We start from the raw sequence: 8,426 nt of genomic DNA, 5'->3' as shown, positions 1-8,426 counted from the left end.
ACTATATTTGCTTTAACAGAAAAATTTAAAATGTGTGATTTCTTATTATTTATAAATGTGCTGATTTATTTACAATATTATCACATGTGTAATATTAACATAATCGATTGCTGCTTTACTGTCAAATCATATTAAATTTATATTATATTAATTCAATTCACGATTATTTGTATAGCGCTTTTCGGTTTACCAAATTGCAAAGCAGCTTTACACAAGTAGGACACAAAGTAAAACACACAAAAAAAAAACAAATTCAAACATTTTAATAAAAAATTATTAAAGTGATCATTCCCAAAAATGAAAACTGTGTCATCATTTTCTCTCTCTCTTGTAATTTCAAATCTGTTTGACTTTCTTTCTTGCAGAAGACAAAAAAATACATTTTGAGTTTTTTTGGTAACTGAACTGCACCGGCGCCCATTGTGAGTGAATGCAAGTAAATGGGTTCCAGTTAACAACATTGTTCACAATACACTGAAAACAGTGATACTTTAACCTAACTTAATAACATCATGGACATTGATTCCACTAAACAAAAATATGTTACCTCTACTCAAATACTTAATGTTTGATGAACTAAACTGAACAGAGTAAAATTAAACAGCCATGTCCAAATAATGTCCAAATAACTTGAATCAATTAAGTTCTTCCTAAAAGTATTTAGGCTGATCATAGATAACATGTTTCCATTATGTGGAGCCATTGTCCATAATTGAATTAAGTTAGTTTAATGTAAGATATTTTCTGAGCTGTTATTTTTAACACACACTAAATAAGCTAAATAAAGCTATTGTTAGGACTTGGCCAGAAGTCGGTTTGGTTTTGTTACACTTATGGCATACCCCAAAGTAGCATCTTAAAATCTGGTCAGCAGGTCCTCAACTGCAGAAATAAAAACCGGAAGTTTAATTTCAGCTCTGATCACTAATCTCAGGCAGGAGTCGGAGGGATTAGCTGGTTCACCATGATCCATTCGGTTTATTCACACTTCAAATCCCAACGGTGAAAATCGACAACGCGGACAAATCAAAAGTTGCTTCACACACCTTCCCTGTCTCGGTTCGCTGTCGTGCTGTTGCGGCCTTTGTTTTTCACTTTGTTTTCTGTGGCATCTATGGGAAAGCTGACCCCACAGATGCGGGTGCCGAAATAATTTATCACTTCTGGCAGGTCGAGGCAGCATCACAATGGCCGGAGGCTTCAAGTAAAGAAGCGTATCGCCGCTCGTGCTTCAGGACAAAAGCACAGGTGAAATTTCACACTAGTTACCATTAAAATGACAGCATCACCTTGCATGCAGCTCCCGAAGCTACCGCAGCTTAAATAAACGTTGTTTGGCCGTCGCACGCTGCCGCTTCGGTTGACTTGATCAAGCTTTGTACACGTCAGGTTAATTCTGCGGGAGGGTAACGTGATGGTACAATGTCAAGAGGGCATTACTTTAGCCTACTTGAAAGAAGAAGAGAATTACATGAATAAAATGTTGTTTTAACAGGACTGCTGTGTCTCTCTAGGATTTTTCTTTATAGTGTGTTAAATGCTTACAGTTTGGGTCTGTTCTGTAAATCATTTCTAATAACTTCTAATCCATATAATGGCACATTTTATGTCATTTGGTTACTGGGCAAAGCCAACCGAATTCTTCGAATTGAGTAGTCCAACACACGAGATAGCCCTGGGTTATTTCCTCCCCTCACGTCAAATGATTTTTCCATTTGCTCAGCAAGTCGTTTGTTGACATTGTCATTGAGCCTGTGTTACTCACGTTGCCAGGCGACCTCGAAAAAAGACATCCTAACATTTGAATCACACGCAAAACAAAAACCACAAGAATGTACAACTTTTCCGCCCACTGCTGAACAGGCCTGAATGGAGTCTCCTGACGCAAGAACGGTCCGAGATTGAACACCGGTAGGAGGAGCTTCTTACCTCCAGCTGTGAGAAACTTCTTGAAGAAGATTTTGATTGACACGTGAGCCCTTCAATGAGAATGAGTCATTGTATTGCATTTTTATTTTATTAGTTTAAGGGATCGAATTTTTTCATTAAAAAAAAAAACAGAAAATTCAGTCATCATTAGATTCACCTTCAGATGTCTGTTTTTACATGGAAAGTCAATCAGCAACCGTGTTGTTTGGTTACCAACGTTCTAAGGAATATCTTAGCACTGATGAGGTTAAATGATAATGAGAAAATGAGAACTTTCCCTATATATCGTTTTAAAATTGCTATTTTCTCACACAATTATAAGTCATTTAACCCCTTTGTGTGGGACAGTGTGCTGATACTGAAATCTCATTGTGTGACAGTTCAAAGTTTTTGTCGTTTAGCAACTATTTATCACTCTGTTAACTCAGTCCTAATGATCAAGGGTGTTTCCGGAGTAAAACTGTAATTGTAGTTGTAAATTCACAGTTAGTTTAAATAGCATTAAATGTAATAATTTCTATGTCGTAATACACTATCCCAGAAATATATAATTATGTTAAAAAAATTATATTCCTGCAAATCGTTGCTGTCCTTACGAAACTTTTTAAATTATTAAATACTGTGTTGTCAAGTACTTTTTAGTATTTTTTATATACTTGTGAAACCCAGTGACAATCATAAAGGATACATAGTAATTATCATTTATGGAAAAACTTAAAAATAACAAAATATGGAGATACAAGGTATCAAACGAACAGCAGCGATATAGTAATTTCAAGTCCCATGTTTCTTTTAAAATGATTGCAAATGCAAGAATACTTAAGAATTTAATTCAGGAATTAAGCAAATTCATTTACATTCTTTTGCTTGATGACGTAGACTTGGCACGTAAATTACGGTTATTAGCTAAGGCTTCTGTGGTTGTAAGAATGTACAGTTGGTTAGTCATTATTGCAAAATAATGCAACAATGCAGGTTGATCTTTGCCACAAACCGTAAAAATTTGAGACAAAATATTGATTTGATGACAAAGCATTGATTGCACGATACATAGTAAGTCACATAAGTAAAGTAGCGTTAATGAACAATATCAATGGTCATGGATCATTTGTGGCCATTGAGGAATAAAAGATTTAATTATGCAGCTAATCATTATTGTGTACTCCAGAAAGATATTGTGTTTTTAATGTCATATCTGTTACTATATTGTGTTTTAAAGGGTTCGCACAAAAATAAACATTGTGTCATCATTTACACACCATTGAGTATTCCAAATCTATTCATTTCTGATGAACATGGAGAAAGATATTTGAAAGAATGATTTTAACAGTTCTTGGACCCCATTTATAGATGGAAAATTTGTTTTTTGAAGAATGTAGGACAGCTAGACTATCATAGTCAATGGGGTCTATGAACTGTTTAGTGATAAGCATTCTTCCAAATGTCTTTCTTTGTGTTCAAACAAACAAAGATATGTATAAATATATTATATACCGTACACTGGCACTTCCTTCTGAATAAGATAACAGCAGACCTATTGTATCAGACTGGTTTAATCATGTTAAAGGGATCGTTCACCCCCAAAATCAATTGCCCAACAACTACTGTTTATTACAGTCATTTGGAACAACTAGAGTTTTTTATTTTGGGAATAGTTATTTTTGTGGGAACCATCCCTTGAATGAACCAGTCTGTTATTAACGTATTCAGAAGGAAGTGCCACTTCTCAATATTCCAGCAAACCAAAATTAATAATTCCTTTCTAAATCTCTACTTGAGATCTACATTACTGCAACTTAATGTTTACTTGATGATGAGTCATACACATTCAGACTAGTCTTTGTTCAGTGGAAAATCCACGTATCCTTTCATTTTGCAAGACCATTCTACAGAAGCTTACATTCAATTCCAAAAGGAAGAAAAAGTGCATCTGTACATGCTGTTTGACCATTTATGTGTTGGACTACACACGTTCAGATTTGCGAATGAAAGTGTGTGGGGTGTTGACTTTGAACATTGGGTCTCATTGTGACTTATTTCATTCATGTTTGCTCACTTTAGACAGTTATGTTTCTGCCATGGTATCATTTCATTATATCGTTGTTGTACTTTCGAAAATAGAGGAAATAGAAAAACAACATAATTTTTAAAATGATTAAATACTGTGTTGTCAAATTTGACAAATGCTTTTTAAAAGTTTTAGTGCTTAGACATTTGCAAAGCCCAGTTACAAACAAAATATGTAACTGATAATAATGATTTATGAAAAAAATGAACTGTGGAGATACATGGTTTCATACAGACAGAAGCGATGTCGGTAAGCGAATATCTGATTAAACAGATTTCCTCATTTCACAAGGGAGCATTATTTCATCTGAAAAATACAGTGTGAACTATTCTCTAAGCAGAACTGTAATTGTTGACGTCATGCGTCTTTTAACTTTATGAGGTTACATCATCTCCGTATTTGTTGTTTGTTTCATGTTTCCTGGATACCTTTTCTTTAGCCAACACTTACATTATAATCTTGCCACATAGCATTAAAATGGTTTTATGCTTCAGATCAAATCGTTCCTGTCAGCAAACAATATTTTAAACATGAACGCTGTGCAGTTTCTTTAAAATTTCCCAGAAATCGCAATAATAAACAATAAACTTAACTCATTATAGTTGTATTGTTCTTTTTTTGTCGAGGCATTTCAGAGCCTGTATCAGGAGAAATGGAATTTGGTGCAGTTGTATGGAGGCACGAGGATGCAGGTAAAGAAGGTAATAAAAGACGTCTGTAGGACATAGAGTGTGGGAATCTGCCCGCCAATTGTTATTAGTTTATGGAGTAACAATAGGGAGTTGATCCCAGAGCTTCTCTCAGACTGGACTTAAGGTAACTTGATACTGTGGGACGAAAAAAACAAATGCAGACAAACACACACTTAAACTTTAGCTTTGTCATGCAAGAAATGTGAGTAAACCGACGCATTGGATATTCTGTTTTTGCAAGGAATCCTTTTTATGAAAATATAATTGCACTGAATTTGTTCAAATTTAAGAAACTTGAGAAAATGATTGACAGCACATCCTTCATAAAGTTTTTTCTTTACCTAAACTGTTTCACTGATATGAACTGATATGAAGTTAAGACTTCAAAAGGGATACTCCACCCAAAAATGCAAATCTGTCATCATTTACTCAACCTCAAGTTGTAACAATCTGTATAAATGTATTTGTTCTGATGAACACAAAGATATTTGGAAAAAACGTTTGTAGCTAGGACATCTTTGACTACCATATAAAAGACTAATTTTTGCTTTTATGGGTTTGCATTTTAATGGCACATTTTATTCATTCATTTAACAGACACTTCCGTCCAAAGGTACAAATAAGACAGCATTCAACATATTTGTCAGATTTAACATTTTGTTAATCAAACGTATAGTTAAAAGTGTGCAATTCAAGGAACAACCAATGCATAAACAATAAATATATTAATATATTAAGGATTCATATTTAACACATTCATGTGTCAAGATGCAAATTACACTGATAAAAATACCTGTATAAAAACTGTAATATTCTGGCAGCTGGGGTGCCAGAATAAAAATGTGAATACAATATTTTGTAAAGTTAAATTATGAGCATCAAAATATTGAACATTGATCGTACATGATAGGTGGTTCCTAGCTGTGAAGGATAAAATGTCACCAGACAAGCAAGTCGCCACAGCAGGTGACATATAAACCTGACATCAAGGTGCTTGAACATAGAACTGGTCTTCTGCAAACAGTGAGTTGACTACACTCACACTTTTCACTATCACAAAGTCACTCGCTGTAAAATGTGATTAAGATTCGTTTATTAGACGTGAGACATGTCTGTGGTCACATTTCCTCTATATACTCAGGCAAGGTAATTGTGACTTTAGTAAAACATGTCGTGGGTGCCTATCAGTTGTGAGTTTGTAAAATTGCGTAAAAAGAGTGCAGAAATCCCTTAACTCCACGATCTCTGACCCTATTACGTTGTGACTTCCTACCTGAAGGAATTCCTGCATATCCTGGGCCCAAATATGGTCACCTCCCACTTAATTCCGGTACTTGGAATTGTGCAACTGCCCCATTAAAGTAACACGCAATATCCTGCTTGATCTTAAAGTTTTTCATAGATACAGACATACGTCATTTTGTTCGAACAATAAGCAAACAAACCAGATGTCTTCTTTAACCCTTTGGTTTCCTGTTTGGTTTCCTAACCCTTTATTAAAAGCCTGTAAAAGTCCATTATTTTCAGCTTATTGTTCTTTCATCTTTGTTGTTCTTTCAAAAGAATCTTTGAAGTTTTTTCTTGACAAAAGATCCGGGGTAAATATTTTACTGAAAAAGCACATCATACCGCCCGAAGCCTCAAAATACAAGCCCCCTCTTTTTTTAAAGATGACCACAGTTTAATATTTTCAATCATATGAATAGTAATATTGTTTCAAATTAATGTTACTTGACCGCTATGCCAGAAAAAATGCTTTTATTTCCCACTTAAGCGTTTCAATGGCACACATTGTTCGCGTTGTGTTTGTGCTGTATTTCAAATGACCCTTATGAAGTCTCTTCTCCATTGTGATTTTGCTAGTTTTGTTTATCCAGGTGCCTCTTTTCAGTATGTGAAAACTTGATGTATTTGTCCACGTTTCTAACAATGCTCAATCCATACGCTTAACCCATACACCAATATTCAAACACTGTATGTACACAGTTATAAGGTCTTCCATACTGTATAACATTGCCTGGCCGTCCACGTCAAACATGATCATCAATAGAACCTATATCACATGCAAACGGCAACACATTTGATGTAGCAAAGCCCGACACACATGTACAACGTCTGGGCCGGTATGCAGACATATCGTCATATTTTCTTCGTTGGATTTTCAACTTCTGCGAGAGAGAGAAAGTGACAAGGGGCTGGTTCTTTCACTTGCTTCTCTGAATGTTTACACGGCATGAAAACCCAACAGTGATTTATAGAACACTCTAATGCATTTCTACACATGACTATTGTGTTTTGGAGAGTGGTCATAGTTGGTATTCACGGGAGGAACAAAAAAATCTATATTTCTCCCTTTGTCACACTATTCATTCTGTCACTTCACAATGCGAGGCTGGGTGTGTTCTAGGTTGGTTAGCGCTGAACGGTTTGCTTAGATCAATGCTGATTCTTACCTTATTGAAAAGTACACATTTTAGCCGCCATTCTGTAATAGGGGAGAACAATCAGGGCCTATTCAGGACTGAAGGACACCCTCCCTCAGTCAACATTTGGCTCTCAAATCCATAGCCGCCATCGGCTCTCTGGCCCCCGGAATGCATCAGTTACTTTCAATGCTCTGATATTCATTTACAGAGTTGTTGTGGGGCTATTTTGTCCGGAAATCCAGTGAGAAATCATATGCATGCAGTTATGGTACACACACCAGGGTTAGCTATCCACAATCATGTCTACATTGCAACACATTTATATTTGTCATATTGACAAATGACAGTACAATGAAGTATAAAGTGAGAAAAACAGGACTTTGAAACAGAAGAACAAACCGTTTGAGTGAATACGTTTCTCTGACTCAACATTACACGTGTTCAGGAGTGTGTGTGTGAGAGAGCTACCGGTGTAATCTGAGCTACTGGAGGTGAGAACTTCCAGTCACAGTGCTGGTAAGCACACACTCCAACTCACCCACAATCCATTAACCAATCGCACATGCAAATTTGATACCAGCCAAAGACAGGTCTGTTCCTTAACAGCGTGTCGCCTCTTTTATTCCGCATAAACACACATCCGATAACCCTGTGATTCATTTTGAAATGCCCTGTTAAGATGTGCTTGTATTTACTCTGCAGCATCAGTCATGATTGAAAAGTTAAAGGGATAGGTCACCCCAAATAAAAATTCTGTCATCATTTATTCACTTGTGTGTTGTTCAAACCAGCATGTGACTGCTTCTTTTGTGGAACACAAAAGAAGACATTTTGGGTGTTATCAACATTCTTCAAAATATCTTCTTTTGTGTCCCGCAGAAGAAAAAAAGGTGGAAAGGTTTGAACTGACACGTGGATGAGTAAATGATGAAAAAAAATCCATTTTTGAGTAAACACAATGTTTAGTCACTCAGTCTATGATTAGAGTTAAACTGCGGTTGATGAATAGAGTTAAATCCGTTCAATTACCTCTGAATCAAGGACAGGTTTGACAACCACAGACTGTTATCTTCCTCATGTGTACACTTGAAAAGAAATATTCCTTCAAATCACATACATCTAATGTAAACTTGTATCAGCCATTACAAGTTGATACTATGTAGAATGTTGCATAAAATGTTTTGGAACAGATTTGTGGAGAAAAAGAAAAAGGTCTGACCGTCTTTTTTATCTACAGCCTCTTCTGTCACCAAAATCCCTTCTCTCCTAAGTTTGTTTCCCTAATCATAAACATAACATGGTGTGTAAATA

Source organism: Triplophysa dalaica, chromosome 19 (assembly GCF_015846415.1).
Source record: "Triplophysa dalaica isolate WHDGS20190420 chromosome 19, ASM1584641v1, whole genome shotgun sequence".
Classification (NCBI taxonomy): Eukaryota; Metazoa; Chordata; class Actinopteri; order Cypriniformes; family Nemacheilidae; genus Triplophysa; species Triplophysa dalaica.
Note: the sequence above shows the minus strand (reverse complement) of the source record.